The 21516-nt window shown below is 44.4% G+C and overlaps 1 protein-coding gene across 2 annotated transcripts in view; it reads right to left on the reverse strand.

Annotated features, from left to right (window-relative positions):
• Positions 1–21516, reverse strand: part of B4GALT5 (beta-1,4-galactosyltransferase 5) — a 100264-nt gene that overhangs the window by 28040 nt on the left and 50708 nt on the right. The gene's annotated exons all lie outside the window — the stretch shown is intronic.

Below are 21516 nucleotides of genomic sequence, written 5' to 3' on the forward strand. Positions count from 1 at the left end.
ATGAAAGTGAAAAGTGAAAGTGAAGTCGCTCAGTCGTGTCCGACTCTTTGTGACCCCATGGACTGCAGCCCACCAGGCTCCTCCGTCCATGGGATTTTCCAGGCAAGAGTACTGGAGTGGGGTGCCATTGCCTTCTCTGACACAGCCACTAGAAGAGATCAACTACAACTATATGCAACCACACGGATGCGTCTCTCATGCAACACATGAATTCTATGTACACAGGGCCTGAAAGAGGCATGACTAATCTGTAGTGTCAGAAGCCTGGGAAGAGGTATCTAGGGCAGGAGTGGGGGTGTGTTGGGGGGGTGGTTTGGGAGGGGGCTTCTGGTCGCCTTTTATTTCCTGACCTGGATACTGGTTTCACAGGTATACTCCTTTTGGAAAAAGTCATCAAGCTGTTCATTTATTTGTGCACAATTTAATATGTATGCTACACTTTGATAAATTTACCAAAAAAAAAAAAAAAAAAGGATTGAGGAAAACCCATGAACTAATTTCTAGGATATATTGTTACCTGGAAAAAAGCAAAGAGCAACAGCGTGTACGTATGTGTGTGCAGGTGCATGCACATGCATGTATGTCTTATGCTGATACAGAAATACGGTGAACTTTTAGGCACATACATATTTTATAGGAAGAAAGAGATGAAAGGCAAACCAGGTAAACATTATACCCCTGCCACGTGCCAGGAACCGCCCTCTACTATGTGAAAAGAATGGTAATTATAAATAAGATGCAGTCCTTGCCAGAATCTTGAGTGACAGCCAGACAAGGAAACTGCAACCGGTGCTCACTGTGAGGGAGCCCGGGTGAGGAGCTATAGCTCACACCGTGAGGGTGGCGGGGTGTCAGAAAACACTCCCGAGGAGAGGTGACCTCTAGGAGATGATCTAGAAGTAAAGAACGCTGAAACAGGGAAGGGAAGGGCACAGATGCAGGGGCACACAGCGAGAAAGAGGCATCTGAGGAACGAAAAGCAGTTGGGTATGGCAGGAATGAAGGGTACGTATGGCAAAAACAGGAGGCTGGGGTAGGCGGGGTGGAGAGGAAAGCAGAGGGGAGCGGATCACAAAGGGCTTTGGCACTGTACTTAGGGGCCTGGCATTGAAGAAATAGTCCAGGATCAGATTTCAGGGGGGCCAACTAGTAGGAATCAGTCAAAACCAGCGAATACACACTCCCTGCTCAAACTCACGGCTCTGAATCAAGGACTGAGCTTTTCAGCAGACAGAACTCAGCTCCTTAACAGGAGGAACCGCTTTGGAAGAACTGAACAAGGCACCGTACGCAGAGTCCCATTTGGTTACTACAAGTTGGGTGCCAAATCTCACCAAAAATATATTTTCGCTCTAGATGAAGCAGCAGGAGGAATCATTCCTCTGTCTGCCAAATCTTGAAGTGGGCAGATGGAGGGAAGACGTCAGGATATAAAGCCAGTACTACTGATACTGGTCCCATCGCTTCATGGAAAACAGGGAAAAAGTGGAAGCAGTGACAGATTTTATTCTCTTGGGCTCCAAAATCACTGAGGACGGTGACTGCAGCCACAAAATTAAAAGACGCTTGCTCCTTAGAATGAACTCTATGACAAACTTAGACAGCGTATTAAAAAGCAGACACATCAGTTTGCCGACAAAGGTCCATCTAGTCAAAGCTATGATTTTTCCCGTAGTCACGTGCAGATGTGAGAGTTGGACCATAAAGACACTTTGGCTGAGTGCCAAAGAATTGATGCTTTGGAACTGTGGTGCTGGAGAAGACTCTTGAGAGCCCCTTGGACTGCAAGGAGATCAAACCAGTCAATCTTAAAGGAAATCAACCCTGAATATTCACTGGAAGGACTGATGCTGAGGCTCCAATACTTTGGCCACCTGATGTGCAGAGCTGATTCATTGGGAAAGATCCTGCTGCTGGGAAAGACTGAGGGCAAAAGGAGAAGTAGGCAGCAGAGAGCAGATGAAATGGTAGAGAGCATCACTGACTCAATGTACATGAATCTGCGCAAACTCCAGGAGATAGTGAAGGACAGAGCCTGGCATGCTGCAGTCCACGGGCTCACAGAGTCAGACACGACTGAACAACAACTCCTGATACACAGCTGGGGAGAGCTCGTGGGGGCGGGGCGCAAAGGTGAGTCTGGTGTCCAGTGTGGGCCCATCAGACTAGGCGTTTTCTGGGGATTGGCTCACGTCTGGCATCTTTCTTCTGAACACCTCCTACAGCCCACCCAATGTGTGATTTCTAACAGGGTCAAGTACATTCCAGGAAAAGAATGGAACAGATCTATGAACCAAGGCTTGTACCCCATTCACATTCATGTGACTTCAAAATAAAGGATGGGGAAAGGGAGAGAATATAAAGGGAACAGAGCAGAAAAGGAGTACACAGAAGAAAACAGGAAGGCCGCTCAATCTCTCTTCCTGCCCCCGTCCATAAAATACCCAAAGGAGACACAATAAAAATCAAGGGGAAACAAGGACTGAATATGTCACGGGAGTGCTGACGTCAGGAAGGCCGCTCCCTCCCTCTTCCTGCCCCCGTCCATAAAATACCCAAAGGAGACACAACAAAAATCAAGGGGAAACAAGGACTGAGGATGTCGCGGGAGCGCTGACGTCTGCTTTCTGTCATGCTAGATCAGCTGCAGAACTCGCACAGCCTTTCTGGACCACGATTTTCTGAGATAAACCAGAACCTGAAAAATAAACTGACTGCTCCCCCCCAGATCAGACGGTCAGTGCCCACTGCTCCACACACAGGTGTTCTGTGAAGAATGAGCCAACTTATTCTGCTCATAAAGAGATGGATTCCTGTAAAAAGCAATTCGTGTCTTGAGTCTGTGTGCCAGTGCCTTTCTAAACGCTTCATGCCTTATCTCATCTCATCCTCACAGTAAACGGAGAAATAGGTTATTACTCTCATTTCATAGATGGAGGGACTGAGGTGTGGATAAGTAACTTGACAATTTGGAGCCAAGACTTCCCAACAGCTCTTTGCCTCCAGAATCCAGGTTTTTAGCAAATATGTTCCCTTGTCTCCCAGGTTCTAGACGCCCAGGGACGCTGCTGTCATCACACTTTGCTCACTGATTCTTTCCATCTGAATCTTTACGTCAAACTCTTATAAGTGACTCGCCTCCAATATTCCACTTCAGTGGTGATACCATTGATTATGGCATAGTATGGTACATCCCCTAACATTTTATTAAAGTTGTTACCAGTTTGAGGCTCAAGAATGAATCCCAAATTTCTGCTTTTCAGATCTACTTAAAATGCTGGATAATCATACTATACAGACAGAGATGAAGATCCAAAATTGTGGGTACAGTGACACGCACTGAAGAAGGAAAAGAAAGCTGTTTTTTTAAGACACAAGGAATTTTTTTTTTGACAATAAATTTACACCCTTTGGCACATCTATTTTAATGTTCTGGAGCAACTGTGTGACAATTTTCACACATAAAGTATTTAAAGAAAATGGGGGGCTGGCAATGAGACACATTAACCATAAGGAATCCCAACAGTTATTTGAGGAGAAAAATTTCATTTGACGAATTTTTTGCTTTCCCGGTTGTTCCCACTTGAGGCAGACAAACCACCAAATCAAACACAGGTTTTGTTTTCCACCCTCTCTAATTATTATCCCCAGCTATTCAAAAAAAAAAAAGTCCAAGTGGTAAAAATTAACAGCTTTGAAATACCCTGTAAACATTTCCACTGACCTGTTAGTCTGTTATCTGTTAAATTATTAAACTGTACATGAGATTAGAAATGAAAGTGCTGCCTGAGAGATATTAGCTAGCTGAGTAGCCTACGGTGGTCGCTTAACTTCAGCTTCCCACCCCCAATTTTTCTTCTAAAATTTTAAGTTCTTAAAAAATAAAAAAAAAGAGTATTTATTTATGTTACGGCTGTGCTGGGTCTTTGTTGCTGCGAGTTTTCTCTAGTTGTGGCGACCTGCTACTATACTAGCGCAGCTACTCGAGCCGTGGGGCATGGGCTTCTCGTGGCCACAGCGCCCCTTGCTGCAGCTCACGGCTCTGGAGCACAGGCTCAGTAGTTGTGACACATGCACTTAGTGCCGAAGCACGGGGGATGCTTCCCAGAGCAGGGATCGAACCCGTGTCCCCTGTGTTAGCAGGCAGATGCTTAACCACTGGACCACCAGGGAAGTCCCTCCCCCCATATTCTCAACAGCATGGTGAGTTAGCAACCTCCAGAAACACACACATGCAGGAGAGGCTGAGCAAACAAGGATGTCCAAATTTGTCTCAGAGACGATCAAAAATGACCTTTCTGGGGCCGTTGGCACTGGGTTGCCTGCACAGACTGTGGCCGTGCCCTGGGGGTAAATGTGCAGAGTGAGTAGACGTGTCCCGGGTGGGAGCCTGACTCTGCCCACCTCCTGGGCCTGAACAAGGCTCTCTGGCCTCAGTCCCACCGGCCAGAGAGCAGAGCGCCTCCTGTGGCTACTGACGCCTGGCCTCTGTACGAATGCGCTTGGGTGACACCTGTTCACACAAAGAAGCTTTAATGGCGCTTTTCATTTTTAATGGCGCTTTTAATGGTACGTTTTCCTGGTACCATCCCACCCCCAAGACTAGTCTTGGGTGGTCTTGATTCTTTCCCAACTGATACATATAAACTCTCACCATGATCCCTATAAATGTGAGCTTATCTCTTCCAGCAGGCTATAAATTCCTTACCAGTACAGACTGTCTTACTTCTTCTCCATCTACAATGTCTGATAAATAGGAGACACTTATCTGTTTATTAAATTAATGAATTACAGCTCAGCACACAGCTTGCTGCTGTGGCCATTTGGTGGAGGAGCCTTGTTTTCTCAAGTTAGAAGCAGACTGGTTTTTCTGCAACCATACAAGAAAGATTCTCTAAGCCAGGAGATGACATAATGAAACTGATACCTGACAAACTTTGCTGGTGTGAGTGTAAATCAGTATAACCCTTTGGGAAAACTATTTGCAAGTTCAACAAAAAGCCGTAAAAATACTCATATTCTCTGATCTAGCAATTTTAAGGCAATTATCTGAAATACGAGGACATTCTACGCACAAAGGTTTTAATTCTGTTATTCCTAAAAACAAAAACTTGGAAAACTCAAAAACTCAAAAGCAACAACTAAAGAACAGATATATATACCTGGTAGAATCTTGTACAACCTTAAAAGTAAAATCTATGAAATGTTATAAACAGAATAAAGGTAGAAATTCTTGCAGTAACCAAATCTGTTCAAATTGATCCAAAATTATGAAGTTTCCAGAAGTACTGAGAATGCCTTTTTCACACAGCACCTATGTAATGTCTAGGAACAGCCTCTAGGAATGAATGCTGCCTTGGGACATGGTCTTTTTCTTTCATTTTTGTAAACAATGATCGTACATTTATATGGGGTGAGGCGCACAAAAACAGAACCAAGCTTTTGCCTTATTAAGGATCCCCCCCTTTTTCCTGCTCCAGACCCAAATAATCTTCCCAGTTGCTGCTACTGCTGCTAAGTCGCTTCAGTTGTGTCCGACTCTGTGCGACCCCATAGACAGCAGCCCACCATGCTCCGCCGTCCCTGAGATTCTCCAGGCAAGAACACTGGAGTGGGTTGCCATTTCCTTCTCCAATGCATAAAAGGGAAAGGTGAAAGTCAAGTCGCTCAGTTGTGTCCGACTCTTCGTGACACCATGGACTGCAGCCTACCAGGCTCCTCCATCCGTGGGATTTTCCAGGCAAGAGCACTGGAGTGGGGTGCCATTGCCTTCTCCAGTACCAAACCATTATTCTACTTTCGCCTACCTCCAAATGATTTTTTATCATCCTAAAACTTCTGGGGCTTCTAGTCATAACGTGACCGAGCAAGTTCTATCAAGCCCACGACCCCAAAGTATTTTCCCGCAGACAGCCCTTTGGTCCCCCCTCCTGATCCTCTTTTGGAAAGGAGATTATTCTCCATGTCCCATGGGGATAATATACGATAATCATATTATTTTTAGCCTAGAAGATTGTAATAGACTAATAGGGTTATCTACTCTTTGGGAATTTAAGTGTTTCCAGAAGGCAACGTTCTAGCTGAAATGAGCACCCCAGTTGTCAAATACATGGAATCAGAGCCGTGGTTTCTACAGAAGGTCAAAAATTATCAAAGAAAGCACATGGAAATGCCTTGACTCGGAGGCATAAACATTCAGCAGAATAAGGTCTTTCCTTAACACCCTGTGGGTATGACGCCCTTCCTCCAGACCAGATGGTCTGTCTTTAGCAAACTCAAACTGTAGTGCTAGAAAGGGGTCTTCTGAGCACTCATTTTCTGTCATCTGTAATAACGGCTTTGTCTTTCGCTTGACCCAGGATGAGCAGACGTTAACTCTTCTTTCTCCAGCTAAGTGACGCTCACGTGCTACAGCAATGCAAGGCCCACCAAGTCCACAGAAACATGAGGGCCAACCCACTCCATGAGGGAATGCTGTAGCGTGTCAACTGCGGTCAAAACTCGTGAGACTACTCTGGAACATTACACACACTTCCCACAGGTCACCTGATGGCTAAGGGCAAAAATACACGTTTACAATGGGGAGAGCCGACCGGCATTCTTGACCAAGAGATCAAAGTGGGCATCGCTAACATTAAAACAAGGTAACATTACCTTTAAGAGTATTCCTGCCAAAAACTTTTAACCTACATCTAATCAAGAGTTCCGATCTTCCGGTTTATAAAAAATACAAAGGATTAAGGAACACATCAAATGGACACCAGGCAGTTCCAGATTGTAGGACATTCTATGAAACAATTGGCCTAGACTCTTCAAAAATGTACTGGAGGTTGAGGAGGGGGCAGGCAGCTACAGACTGAGACCAAAAAGACATAATCAAATATGAAAATACGCGACTGGGGGAGGGGGCTGGGGGAGGGCAGCTATAAATAATCAAATATGAAAATACGCGACTGGGGGAGGGCAGCTGTAAATAACACTTTCAGCACCACTGGGGCAGTTGGGATACGGGTTAGACACTGGAAGACATTATGAAAGTACTGTTAATTGTGTTAGTTGCAGTAATAGTAGTGTGGTTATACAGGAGAATATCCTTATTTTTTAAAGAGATGTCTGCTGAGGTATTTAAATATCTTGATGTCTACTTACAATTTAATTTTACATGGTTCAGAGGAAAAAGAAAGCCAGAGTTAAATAAAAGCAAAGTGGTAAAAACTGTAGACTCTAGATGGAGGGTCATGTGTTCACTGTGTGATTCTTTTAACTTTCCTGCATGCTTGAATTTTTTTCATAATAAAAATTTGGGGGCAAAGTCTGATTTTGGATGTACCTAAAATGCCAACTAAATCTAAGTTATAGTAATACTGCACTAAGAATTCTCTAAACGTGTCATAAATTATAATACAGGGATAAATACCTTGGTAATGGTCACATACAAACTTAGAGCATTCAGTGGCTATTCTATGCCCCTCACTCCCCAATTCTTTATTTTTGGAACCCAAAATTGCACTTATTCTTTATCTCAGGAGAACCGAAGAGAAATTATACGTAAATCTTCCTGTTGCTCCCTCACTTAATCTCTGAATGGCTTTCCACAGCCTTTAAGGTAAGTTCTAAATTCCTTATGCTTAGGTGACTCAGTGTTCATAAAACCTGTCCCCTGTCGCTGCAATTTCAGATCTTGCCACGCCCCAATTCCAGCCACAAGGGACATCAGCAGTCCTCCAGGATCTCAGACAGGGCTGCTTCCACTGCCTGGACCTTCACTGAGAAAAAGCATGTGTTTGGGGTGAATAGGGAGGGGAGGAGAAAAGATTTCAGGGAAGACCAAACCCAGCTGTGCCTCCCCTCTCCCTTCACACATTGTGGCTCTCTTCAGTTACATTTGAAGGTTCACCAAATGAAAAAATGACTAATTTCTGAGATTGGATTTATTCTCTAGGCCAATCCCTACGCGTGCACACCCCACAATAAAAAAACTGCAGTTTTCCCCAAAGACCTTAAGACACTGACTCTCTGCTGTGAGAGTTGGATCATAAAGAAGGCTGAGCGCCAAAGAATTGATGCTTTTGAATTGTAGTGCCGGAGAAGATTCTTGAGAGTCCCTTGGACTGCATGGAGATCAAACCAGTCAATCCTAAAGGAAGTCAAACCTGAATATTCACTGGAAGGACTGATGTTGAAGCTAAGCTGCAATACTCTGGCCACCTGATGCAAAGAGCCGACTCGTTGGAAAAGACTCTGATACTGACAAAGATTGAAGGCAAAAGGAGAAGGGGGCATCAGAGGGTGAGATGATTAGACAGTATCACCGACTCTGTGGACATGAATCTGAGCAAACTCTGGGAGATAGTGGAGGACAGAGGAGTCTGGTGTGCTACAGTCTCTGGGGTTGCAAAGAGTCAGACACGACTTAGCGACTGAAAGACAGCAATAGTTCTGCTTGGCAACCATATAGGACTGAAATGTCATGAAAATTAAATTAAATTAAATTGTCCTCTGTAATAGATTTAGCACTTTAAGTATTAACAAGACTGCCAGAGGGAGTAAGTTTATCAAGGGATAGGAATCCTAGCAGAGGCCAATTACCATTTCCCACCACGCCCAACTACGCAGGCTCTCCAGGCCTTCGGAGTTGCTTATGACCCTGTGGATTTGTTAGTAGGTGCCTCTGATGACCCTGTGGATTTGTTAGTAGGTGCCTCTGACCAAAAACTATTACAGTGGATGCACTAGGGGTTCAGCGTACCGGGAGGAAAACCTGAACCGTGAGCGAGAACTAACTGAGCGAACAGTACTGCCTGGGTTTTCTTTTTTGGTCTTTTGCTGTCTGACAATCCAAAGCCTAATGTGCCCACTTGGTTTTCTGTCTCTCTTCTCACCTTGGTTTTCCCTTCTCACAGTTATTTTTTAAATCAGCAAATGCCCAACATTTGTAAACCGTCAGTGGCCATCTGTGCTTTTCACAATTAGATCCCTGTTAAAAGGAGCATAATTTTCAGCTCCAGACTTGACTTCAGCAATCAGGCAGATCATTAAAGGAGTGAGCGAGTGACTTCATCTTAAGAGTAGGGTCGCTGTACTCTGAGGCCACCCTGAAACAAACCTAGTTCTTGAACTCAACCGTAGGCCCTGGATCTTTTGACTGAAGTTTTATTACTGCCTTGCCTCCTCCTACCCCAACTCTAGCTCCCCAGACAAAGTCTTGCACTTTCTGGATCCCTGCTCATAAAATGACTCAAGTCTACAGATGGGGTCACTGGCAAATTTTTAAGGAATTGAAATATTATCAGGTAAGAAGTGGGTTAAAAAAAAAAAAACACTGTTCTAGTAGAGCAATGAATTACATAAGAATAAAAGAAAAACTCACCCAAAAGAAAAAAAAAAAAAAAAATCCAGGAGTTCCAATGGTCACCTTCTACCCATATGACCTCTCCAAGTGGATCCACAGAAGAATTTCTTAAAGTGTCTTCTGCTAATCTGTGGTTAGAGCACAACATGAGAATATGATGCTCACAGCAGGATACTAATGCTAAGTAATTTTATGAGATTATGCCTGCCTTTGCATTAAATAATTTATGCTGGGAGTGGTAATAAAAGCAGAGATGAAGTTAAGCTACTGACTGGAGATTGTACCAACTTTATCACCTTCGCCCGCCACCAAAAAAAAAAAAAAAGACAGAGAGAGAGAGAGAAGGATGAATGAGTCCCTTCAAGACCCAGTGTTGACTGTACATGCGAACTGATCTCCTCCTTTAAAAAGCCCCGCTGCTCTCCTGAGCACACTGTTTGCCCCTGGCAGCTGCGCCGGGGCTGTGAGGTCTGTGAAGGCCCTCTGTACTAGCGCTAGGGCTGCCACACGCAGAACGAGTAGGAAGCTGGCTGGAGGGGAGGCAGGTGCAAGGGACACAAGGCTGTGACCAGCCTGTCCTGGCCCCATCTCAAAGGAAGGAGAGACAAAAAAGCCAAGTAACAATAGTCTTCACCCTTTAAAGGAACCACGATGGCATTCATTCTCCAAGATGACTAGTCCCTGCTGCTTTCTGGTGAGTAAGGAGGGAAAGTCATCCAGGAAAGCAGAGAATTATAATACTTCCATGTTCCTCTACAACACAAAGGCATCATCGCTCTAATTCTGGGGCTGTGCCCTTCTAATAGCAGCCTACGAGGTGTGTGCGTGCCTATTTTTTTTAAAAAAGATGCTTCAGTTTTGATGACGTCTTTTTTCCCAGGGGCATTTACGCAATCTTTTCAGAGGCACTTTGAAGAGTATCAGCCAGAAAACGCTATACCTTTCTGATGTCAGTCAGGGAGCGTGGGCTAGAAAGGGAACCACCGGCTTCAAAGATGACCACAACCACACCACCTATCGTGCGAAGATGATCCACACTCAGCTCCAGCACAAGTTCGTCCTGGGTATGAGAACTCTTCGAGTAGTCTCCCTCCCCAGAGTCTGGCCCTGAGGTCACACGGTAGGCCCTCCTGGAAAAAGGTTCTCGAGGTCCTTCCACCCCTCCCCACCCCCCAGCACGGCGACTCCACTCTAGTTTCCCCAAAGCAGTGTTTCCAACAACACAAATCTTCAATCCACCAGCAACTTCAACACTAACTAAAGTGCACTAACATTTCTACCTTTTTCTGAATCCCATTTCACACCGTTTAGACCGTAAACACACAAATCTCTAATCCTAAATACTAGGTGGAAACCCTTGGTGATTATGTTAAAGTCAAGCTTTTTTTAATTTTACTTGATCCTTGTCTGATTTCTGAAGTGGAACTGTCTACTGAGGAAAAGAGTTGAAACTTTTTTTTATTGTTATGCAGCCTTTTATCGTTTATAATGCACAAAGAATAAAATATAACCAGAACACGATACAAAATAAGTCACACTCTCCAAAATTACATACGGATTTGATGACAGGAGAAATATCTTTTAAAACAAATGTGATCATGTGCTTTAAAGACCGTTTCCACCCTAGGACTCAGAATAAACAAATTTTATTTCTTCAGAGCCAAGAACGGCCCGGTAGAGAATCAGACGGCACTGGAAGAGAGCCTAGATCTTACCCCTGCCCAGATGCCAATCAGATACAGCTGAGGGCTCCTGGGCTAAATTAGAAGATGAAGGTCAACTTGGTTACTAATTTCCCAGAGACAGCCCAAGGGAAGCAAGAAAGAAAAGCAGAACCTGGAACTCAGACAGGATGGAAGGCATGTCATGGCATTAATTAGAGCCCAGGACAGGTGGAATATAATTGGGCTGAAAAAGAGTTTAGGCCCTTTTCTGAGTTTCTTCGCCTACTGTTCTAAGGAGGCACGTGCGTTCCCAGTGTAGCCACCAGCTAGACGCCAGCGGGGCATCCTTAATGGATACACCCTTTGGTACTGGCGGGCATGCCTCTGAAGGGCAAGACTTATAATCAGCTGGCCACGAGGTCCTGAAAAATGCCTCCCAACGTAAGGCTGCTAAAACACATAATCGCTGAGCCCTGGAAGCCATCCAGGAGCTCCCCAGGTCTTTGGAAGGGTGAAGTGACACAGATGCAACAGGGTAAGAAGGACACACTCCCTCCCAAATCCCTCCTTGCACAAGCCTTGATCGAGAAGAAAATGAAGGGACCAGAGGGTTTCATTTCATTTTGATCAAGTAAGTATTAGTATTTCCATTTTATAGAAAAGCAACCTGGGAGTCCATCACTGCTCTGACCTGGCTTAAAAGTTCCCATTCATCATGCTACTAAGACGGTGGAGACCCTTGGCCTCCATATATTCTTCAACACACGCTGTTACTGCTGTTACTGCCAACAGGGGTAAAAATGAAAAGTTCTTGGGTTCCTGGAGCCCCAAGCAAAGGCCCCTCCAACCTGCCAGATACAATAATTTCATCCTTTGCCCACTTGATAAAAGAAGAAAAAAAAAAAATTTAAAACCTAGGGCCAAGACCCTACTGGAGAAGGCAATGGCCTGGAAAATCCCACGGACGGAGGAGCCTGGTGGGCTGCAGTCCATGGGGTCACAAAGAGTCGGACATGACTGAGCGACTTCACTTTCACTTTTCACTTTCATGCATTGGAGAAGGAAATGGCAACCCACTCCAGTGTTCTTGCCTGGAGAATCCCAGGGATGGGGGAGCCTGGTGGGCTGCCGTCTCTGGGGTCGCACAGAGTCGGACACGACTGAAGAGACTTAGCAGCAGCAGCAGCAGCAGGGCCAAGACCCAAAGCCAACTACGATTCAAAAGGAAAGAACAATGGATACTGTGATCATCCTTTTCACCTCTCATCATAGCTGACTGTTTTCAGCACTGCTGGGATGAATTATGGGAAATGACCTGAAAGATCCGCTGTAGCCACTAAACTGGGACTGTGTCTTGAAAAAGACCTCGTCTCCAATTTTGTTCTTCAATTTTTTTTTTAAACTAATCTGTTCTTAAGGCTTTTCTGCAATTGCCAATTCTGAAGTCAAGGTGAACATTCATTTTCATTCAATCCTTCATTGTTCTCTTCTATCTGTCATTCTCTGCTGCTACAGGCAGGAACATCACTGAGCCTTACCAGTGAGACCTGCTGCTGCTGTTGCTGCTGGCTGCTGCTAAGTCGCTTCAGTCGTGTCCGACTCTGTACGACCCCATAGACGGCAGCCCACCAGGCTCCTCTGTCCAAGCGATTTTCCAGGCAGGAGTACTGGAGTGGGGTGCCATCGCCTTCTCCGAGTGAGACCTAATGCTGGTTAAACAAATATCACCTTGCTCACATGTGGGCTGAGCTTGCAGTGGACTTAACCCCCAAGCCCAAAGGACAGCCAGATTCTTCCTCAATGCACACAGTGCCATAAACACTGCTGTCATCAGGCAAACAGTGAGGAGGTAACTCAGGAGACGCGGCAAATGACACTGTAACTGCTTTGACGGGAGGGGCAGGCTTACAGGACCTGCCCCCAAGCTCAGCAATTTGTCAGAGGAGCCAGTTGAAGAATTCCACTCCCTCAAATACCTCTCCACCCTCTTCCAGAAGGAATCTTGACCATTTCCTTTATAGTGCCACTTTTTCAGGTTTTCTATCTATTCCAAATGAGACAAGCTTAACCTGTGATTAAACATGCCATACAATATCATCAAGTCATGTTGGCCACAGAGAAACCGTCTCTATGCACTGCCATGGTCACTGTCCTTCCTCTAGCACAAATAAAGAGGGCTGCACAGGCTGCAGAAGTCACTCACCAACCCTCCAAGTTCCAGACACAGGGACCCTGGGTGTTCTGGATGGTAAGGATGGGTTTCGAGACTGCTGTGCAGCAAAGAACTCCTCTTAGAAATAAGACTCAGTACAAGAAGTCTGTATTAACTATTCCAAGAAGTTTCAAAAAGTAATAACAGCACTGACACGTGCTATGACAAGGATAAACCTGGAAAACATTCCGCTAAGTCAGAGACAAAACCACAAACGCCGTATGATCTGCTTACATGCGGTACCTGGGATAGACAAACTCAGAGGAACAGAGCGGAAATGTGACGACCAAGGGCCCGCAGAAAGTGGGGCTGCGGACTTGTTTCAAGAGTGGAGTCTCTGGGATGATGAAAAGGTTCTGGATATGGACAGTGGTGGTGTCTGCACAATGCTGTGAAGGTCCTTAATGCCGCTGGATTTTATACTTAAGGAGGTTACAACAGTAAATTTTAACTTTGCTTGTATCACAAGTTTTAAAAAGCCGTATGTAAAAAAGCAGAATTATAACAATAAAATTATAGGCGATAAATAATAAACCGAACCAAAGGGGCACAAGTTTTCTCTAAAATTCATTTAAGGTCAATGAAGGACCCTCCCTACTGTATACCACAGGGAAATATACTCAGTATTAGGTAACAACCTATAAGGGAAAAGAATCTGAAAAAGCGCGCGCACACACACACACACACACACACATAATTGAATCACTGTGCTATACACCTGAAACCTACAAGATACTGTAAATCAACTACACCTCAATAAAAAAAAAATTTTAAACAATATTAAAATCAAATCATTTAAGAGTTGAAAGAGTCAAAACTCCCAAAGTGTCGAAGCAGTGCAGACAAAGCTAACTGCTGCTACCATGCTGCTTTGCTTATCCAGCCTCAGGACCTCACATACCACATGTAAGTTCAGCCTGGAACGCTCCCTGAACACCTTGTTCGTATACCAATTACATCGTCCACGTTCAGCCTGGAACGCTCCCTGAACACCTTGTTCGTATACCAATCGCATCGTCCACGTCTCCACCTGGATGTCCAAACTCAACTGGTCCAAAGCCAAAGCACGGTCGTTCCCCCACGAACCTGCTCCACTGTGGTCCTCCTATCCTGGTTAATGGTAACTCTACCCTTTCACCCTCATCACCCCTTCATAGGCAGGGATGTCAAGGCAGGCAGCAGGATCCTTTTGAAACAGCAGTCAAATGATCTCACTCCTCTCTATTCAAAGCCCTCCAGTGAATTCTCATTTCACTGAGAAGAAGTCCAACTCCGGACAATGGTCTCCAAGGCTCTAAACCAGGAGTCAGCAAATGTTGGGGGCCACTGCCTGTTTCTATAAATGAAGTATTACTGGCACATGGCCAGCTGGTTTCTGTATTGTCTATGGCTGCTTCAGTGCTACAAGCTGCAAGGCGGAGTGGCTACCATAGGGACCACAAGGCCTAAAACTCACACACTTGGCCCTTCACCGAGTCAGTCGGCCCATCCCGGCTCGCAAAGATCTGCATCTCATCGTCACCCTTCTGCCACCATCTCTTTTCACTCTCTGCCTCACTCACCGCGGCTTCCTTGCTGTTTCAAGGGTACCAGGCAAGCTGGCCCCTTGAAGCCCTGCCCACGTGGCTCTCTGGTGGGGCTGCTCTGCAGCAGACAACCACACGGCTTGCTCATCCAACTCGGGCAGGACCTGCCTGAACCAAACTTCATTTCAAATGGCAACCCTCCCCCGTCTCAAAAAACCCCCACATACCCACGCCTTCCCCCCACCAATTATCTTTCTCCATATCACTAATCATCTGATTCATGATTTTCTTTTTTTGTCTGATTTGACCAACTACACATTAGAATATTAGCTCCATGAGGGCAGAGATTTTTTTTTTTTGGTATGTTTTGTTTATTATCCCAATGTCTACAACAGTGCCTGGCATACCGTAGCAACCCAATAAAGATTTTGTTAAATATGGTTCAAAGAGCAGGTGTGGTACAGTTTGTTAGCCTATGGCCAAATTCAAGATTTCTGTTCTAATCGTTGGGGGTAAAAATCAAATAATTAACAAAAGAGATGGGGGGAAATTAGGATCCATACTTTAAAAGAATCTGAAACACAACATTGGCTTCTAACATTTCAAACAGAGACAAATACTTCTAAAGCTAAATTTCTCAATAATCGAAACACCAGCCTAGAGTTTCAATTAAGTAATAAATACCATATGTGCTCACAATTCAAAACCTGTTTTAAGCTGTAAATCTTCAATTTATTCATATCCTATTAAACAATTTTTAAACTTCAAAAATCAACATCTTAACTTATACATTTCTGGTTATTCTATTCCAATAGCCCATTAACATTGCTTTCCATTATCACCCTTTTAGCTGAAATGACCAGAACTAGAGGAAGAAAAATCCTGTTTTAAAGAAGTAAAGAAATGACGTTTGCCCAAAAAAAAAAAAAAAAAAAGAAAACCAACAAAAAAATCGACCAACCCTGTGCTAACAAAATTGGAAACTCTAGTTTTTATAAGCAATATTTTAAAGAAGAAAAATGCATCCTGCAAGTAAAGTTTAAAATGTTAGAAAGATGGTAACTTTTTTCCCCCACTATCAAAAATACCAAGGAAACCTGAAATCTGTAAGAACTCCAGGTTTTGAATTTATCCAGTAGCAAACCAGCCCTACTGGTAGAGGGTTTAACCAACAGTTTTGATATTTAACAACACTAGCATACCTGAAATGACTTAGAAGCAAGCTTGTATACAACAGATAAAAATTGCCAACTAAGAATGATTAAGGAAAGCAATTATCTTAGAAATAAATTGTTTTCATCTCACAAAAAGCTAAGGTTCAGATGAGAAGCTGCAAATTATCTACACACAGACGTGTTGTCTGGCTGATCAGACGTCTTCTGGTTTTCCTTTCACTTTCGAACGTGATTTAACCGCCAGACAATTTAGTGGTTAAAAGTAACAATTTCAGAAGAAAACTACCTAGGGATAATTGCCAGTCAGCTAAATGACCTTGGGCAAATTAAAAAAAAAAAAAAACCATTCTGTGCCTCAGTTTCTTCATCTATAAAATAAGGATAATAATACTCCTATCTCATTTAGGATTAAATGAGTTAACATTTGTCACATACTAAGAATAAAGCCCAGAACATAATAAACACTAGATTTATTTAAATATTTGCTATTATTATTATTCAATCCAGATTTCTAGATTCTCTTGAAATTTCAGTGCTGCGTAGCCTATTGGCTGTCCCCTTTCAACAGAATACATCTTCTAAATTGACTCTAATCCTCATCAGGGCCTGTCCAGTCCTTACCAGCATTTATACCCTCTCATCTACCTGAAAAAGGAAAATATGTTCTAAAATCAGAGTTTCATTCTCCCCAGCCTCCAAGGAGTTGCTTTTATATTCATTAACTTTTTAATCTAACCACTCATCAATATTTAAGCTTCTACTACAAAGCAATGGGGATCCAAACACATTAAAATGGGACTATATCTTAGCATTTAAGAGCCTGGCCTCCAGAATAAGATAACCTGGGCTTGCGTGCTGACTTTAATCAAGGACTCCTCTGCCTGCCAATGCAGAGGACACAGGTTCGATCCCTGGTCCAGGAAGATCCCACATGCTGTGGGCAACTCAGCCCATGAGCCACAGCCACTGAAGCCCGAGAACCCTGGAGCCCGTGACCCATGACAAGAGAAGTCCACAACTGCAACAAGAGCCCGGTGCACGGCAATGAAGACCCAGCACAGCCAAAAATAAAATTAACCAATTAAAGAAAAAAAGAACCACGGTCAAGTTACCTAGACTCTCTATACCTCAGTTTCCTCACCTGTAAAATGAAGGAAATAACACCTACCCCATCAGGTAAGGAAGAGGAGTAACACCCACAAAGCTCGAAGAGCAGGACCTTGTGTATGGTTGGCACTCACATGCTAGCTTAGAATTTCTTTTAATTAAAAAAAAAATTGGTCCCTGAACTGATGGAGGCCACATACAACACCAAGAACATGAGCGTGCAAATTAATGATGTGCTGTGCAATATTATCGGTGCTATAACAGAAAGCGGTCAAGGCTTCCGTGTAGACTTAAATGACACACTGAAGAGCCGCTTGTTCAAATAACGCTATCTCCTTTCTCTGTGAACAGAGAGGAAGCGAAATGGGGTAGGATTAGCCTTCCATTCAGCTAAGACCAATGGCTGAGTCTGCACCCAGCTCGGCCGTGTGGTCTGCAGCTCAAGACTGGGCATCTCACAGGCCTGCTGAAGGTTGGAAAAAACAAATCTCAGACTCCAAAGTTAGCGATTAGAACGGAGTGGGCCTTCCGCATGAGTCCCAGTTGTTATTTTCGTAAGCCTTTTGTTTTAGGATAATCTTCCAGAAAAAAAAAAACTGTGATGATTATTTGTGAGTTTACACTCGAGTATTCTTTTTATCCATATTGTTATTTCTGATTGTGAAGAGAGGTAAATAACTTCTAAGCTACCTTTAAAACCCGGGGTAACAAAGAGGACGATCATTCTGGGGAAATCAGCATTTAAAAACGCACCGCAGCGGGTCAATAAACTGATTTAACGAGTTTGTTCAGATGTGTCGTGGTTTAAAGGCTGACTTGAGAAAGAGGCTGCAGGGCATGTCCAAGCTCTCGCCAGCCCTTCCCCACGTGACTGCCTGCACCAGAGCGGCAGCAGGTGTGCACCCTCGCTCTCCCCTCCACCTGCACCACAAACCCCGCAGCTTCCACAGTTTCTCTGTTCGCAGAGCCCATACCAACACGGCCACTTCCTAACCGACCAGAAATAAAACTGTGGCCCGGACAGACCTGCCTTTGACAACCACAGGCACAGCAGTGGCTGGGCTCTCAAAGGTCAGGCTCTGAGTGGCCATCCAGAAGGCCGTGGGCTGGCAAAGGGCGGGGAGGAAAATGTTGGCTCCAAGCCTGCACCCGAGTGCTCCCCGGGCAATTAATTACTTGTCCCGTTCTTTTACGTCTGTCTGACTCCTAGCAGCTGCCTATAAAAAGGTTAGGCGAAAATATCATTTTAAATCGTACAAAACAGATATCAGGGATCTCAGGATCGACGTATCCAGGCAACAGCTAGAAAAATGCTGAAATAAAGGACAGTATTGTCCCAGAAATCAAATGCAGTTCACATTAACATTCAGACCAATTTTTTTTTCTTTTTCAGACCCAGCTTTTTAAGAGCTCTCAAAAACCTTCTGTCATAGACATTTCCGGATAGTTCTGAAAGCCTTTAAGAGAAAGAAAAGAGCAACCTCTGAACAGGAGGTTTAGATTAATTAAGGTGAGAGCGGCTACAGGGAAGAGGGCAGCCTTTGAGCACCGCCTCGGGGCTTCTCTCCACGGCGCTGAGCTGCCGCAACAATCTTCTCTGACTCAGCACCTAAGAGGCTCGATGGGCAGGGAGTACCAGAAAAAAAGCCATGCATTATTAATAAGAGCCTTGGCATCAAAGCAGAATGAACTGGAAAACAGTAAAATGTCTGCAAGTAAGACAAAGAGAAGCAAAGAGCTTAAGTCATTTTTGCCAGTGTCAGAAAGCCCACTGCAGCTCACTTTTCTTCTAAGCTGTCTTTTCTACTTTTACCCCGTAGTTTCAGCCCTAATTCTGACCGCTTTGTGCCCTTTGTCCCTTAGATTCTAAAGGGCTGTTTACATTCTGAGCAGACTTCTCCCTGTTAATTTGCTCCTGTCAGATTAGACTGGCCACGTGTGAGATCACAGTTAAAACATATGGCCACAGTACTGTTCTGCAGAAGCCCAAGGAGCCACCACACACAGGCTGGACCCCTTACCATCACCTGCAAGTCAAGAGTCTGTCTTCAAGAGTGACCTATGCTCCCAAGTCACAACAGGCAAGCCAAGGGTGATAAAATCTATATATTCTTTTTCTTTTTTAGGTGGATGTTCTTATTTTTTATATTTATTTTTAATTGGAGGATAACTGCTTTACAATGTTGTGTTGGTTTCTGCCACATCAAGACCTAAACCAGCCATCAAGTATACTTATACCCCCTCCCTCTTGAACATATTTCTTCTTATAACCATTTAAGGGCCCCAGGGTCTACCACTGAATGATTAGGCAAGAATGCAGCTGGAAAACAGTTCAGTGGTGAAAGACAATAACTCCAGTAAATCAAAATTCAATTCCACTTCTCTGGCAAAATATCAAATTAGGATAACTAAGCCCTCCTCTTAGACCAGTGGCTCCCAACCAGGAGTGACTTTCTCTCCAGGGGACACCTGGCAGAATCTGGAGACATTCTGGGTTGTCCAAGCTGGGGGAGGAGGTTGCTAGGGGATCTTACTAAGTAAAACGCCAGAGACGCTGCTATACATTCCAAACTGCACAGAACAGCCCCCAGCAACAAAGAATTACCCAACCCAGTATGTCACTGGTGCAGGTATTGAGAAACTCTGCCTTACATAAACCATTTAACTTGTTTGTGCCTAAGACTAATGTTTCGGAGAAGGCAATGGCAACCCACTCCAATACTCTTGCCTGAAAAATCCCATGGATGGAGGAGCCTGGTAGGCTGCAGTCCATGGGGTCGCTACGAGTCTGACACAACTGAGCGACTTCACTTTCACTTTTCACTTTCATGCATTGGAGAAGGAAATGGCAACCCACTCCAGTGTTCTTGCCTTGAGAATCCCACGGACAGGGGAGCCTGGTGGACTGCTGTCTATGGGGTCGAACAGAGTCGGACACGACTGAAGTGACTTAGCAGCAGCAGCAGCAGCAAGATTAATGCTTATAAGTGTTATAAAACATTTATTTTCTTTTTTTATAGTCAAAACTATGGTTTTTCCGGCAGTCATGCAGAGATGTGAGAGTTGGACCCTAAAGAAGGCGGAGCACCAAAGAATTGATGCTTTTGAATTGTGGTGCTGGATTAGACTCTTGAGAGTCCCTTGGACTGCAAGGAGATCAAACTGGTCAATCCTAAAGGAAATCAACCTGAATATTCATTGGAAGGTCTGATACTGAAGCTGAAGCTCCAGTACTTTGGCCACCTAATGAGAAGAGCTGATTCACTAGAAAACACCCTGATGCTGGGAAAGACTGAGGGCAAAAGGAAAAGTGGGAGGCAGAGCATGAGATGGTTAGAGAGCATCACTGACTCAATGGACATGAATCTGAGCAAACTCTGGGAAACAGAAGAGGACAGAAGGGGCTGGCATGCTCCAGTCCCTAGGGTCACGAAGAGCCAGACAGGACTTAGCAACTGAAATAAAACACTTTTAAATTAACCATTAATACTGTTAGACAAAAAGCACGCTAGTGATGAGAACTTACTTATATATTCACTTTTAGATTAATCAACAGGTCATATTTCTTTTCAATTCCCTTTGAACTGGACATGTCTTCCTTAAACGGAGCAAAGACTAATACCATCTTTTCTACAAAATAAAACCACTTGAGCAAGATTTATATAAACAAGTGTCTGCTTCCAACTATTACTAAGTAGCTACTTCAGACCAGGAATTCCTCAGAGAACAGCTAGAAAAGTCAAAAGAAAGAAAAAGAAAAAAAAGTTGAAAACTTCAGAGAGTTGCTGAGGTAACCAGGACTCAAGGAGACAAAATCCTGGAAAGGGGAGAACCCCTTGGCAGTGTGAGCCCAACAGAGTGAAGCTGGTTTGTTCTTCAGGGTATTTGCCAATTCTGGGTACCAAGAACACGGCTGAAAAAGGAGGCAGACAGTCTGGGCAAAGGAACGAAGACACCACGAAGAGGCAGAGGAATCAGCAGAGCTCCTGGCTGTTATCTCAGATCTAAAGAATCGAGTCTTAAGGGGCCAGGATCCCAGTGAAAAAGACTGCACCAGTTTTCCCTGTAAGAGATTTGCACAGTAGAATCCCAAAGGTGCACAGGTCCAGAGGCTGAGAGAGCAGAAAGCTTCTGAAGAGCACAGCTGGGTTTTTATCCATCCCCTCTGCTGAGGATTCAAAGATCAAAGTTCAGGCCACATCGTGGAGGACGGGCCAAGGTAAACAGCCCAGGTTCTCAGCTGGAACTCCTGCAGGACTACGACCTAAGAGCAGGTGAGCAGAAGTAAACCCCACCCTAGCTGTGGTCAGCTAGGTACCCGGCAGGATAGTGGGATCAGCTCCCATCCGCTTTGCCTAGCAAATGAAGCTAGCCTTCTCTGCTGCTGCTGCTGCTGCTAAGTCACTTCAGTCGTGTCCGACTCTGTGCGACCCTATAGACGGCAGCCCACCAGGCTCCTCCATCCCTGGGATTCTCCAGG

This window comes from Bos indicus, chromosome 13 (genome assembly GCF_029378745.1).
Source record: "Bos indicus isolate NIAB-ARS_2022 breed Sahiwal x Tharparkar chromosome 13, NIAB-ARS_B.indTharparkar_mat_pri_1.0, whole genome shotgun sequence".
Classification (NCBI taxonomy): domain Eukaryota; kingdom Metazoa; phylum Chordata; class Mammalia; order Artiodactyla; family Bovidae; genus Bos; species Bos indicus.